A 589-nucleotide genomic window follows, 5' to 3' on the forward strand; every position below is an offset into this window, starting at 1 on the left:
AGGATAGGTCAGTGCCTGCAGGCTTCTAAGTTTGCATCTGAGCCATCTCTCTGCTGTCAAGAGTTGGCTCCAATCACCCATTATGTGTGGAACCACATGAAAGGCTTGAGCAAAAATGTTGCAAAAGTGATGTCAGAACAAGGCAAGGCCTCAGAGGTTCACATCCAGGCAGCCAGCTGCCCAAGTGGCCCTCCTGTCAATCCAGCTCTGGTTCTGGCCAGGAAGCTAGGACATCAGGCTGTGGGTAAGTGGCCCAGTTAACTAGAGGCCACCTTTCTTGTCATATCTTCATTTCCTATGACCATCCATCTTAGGGACTGTACCACTTGCTCCCTTGAGGTGAGTCTTGTCCTTCTGTATTGCCCTCTCCATCATCCCAGTGAATCAGCTTGGTCTGGTAGAAATCTAGAGTCCAGCAGGCCAGGGTTCAAAAATCCCAGCCTAATGCCATGGCTTGTGTAACCTACATCAGTTTCCTCTTTGTCACACAAGGACAGTGACACCTGATTGTTTCCCCATGTTGTACAGATTCAGTGAAATCATGTGTGTGTAAAGTATTTAGCAGTGCCTGGTCCAGTACTCAGTAAGG

Source organism: Ictidomys tridecemlineatus, unplaced genomic scaffold (genome assembly GCF_052094955.1).
Source record: "Ictidomys tridecemlineatus isolate mIctTri1 unplaced genomic scaffold, mIctTri1.hap1 Scaffold_83, whole genome shotgun sequence".
NCBI classification, from domain to species: domain Eukaryota; kingdom Metazoa; phylum Chordata; class Mammalia; order Rodentia; family Sciuridae; genus Ictidomys; species Ictidomys tridecemlineatus.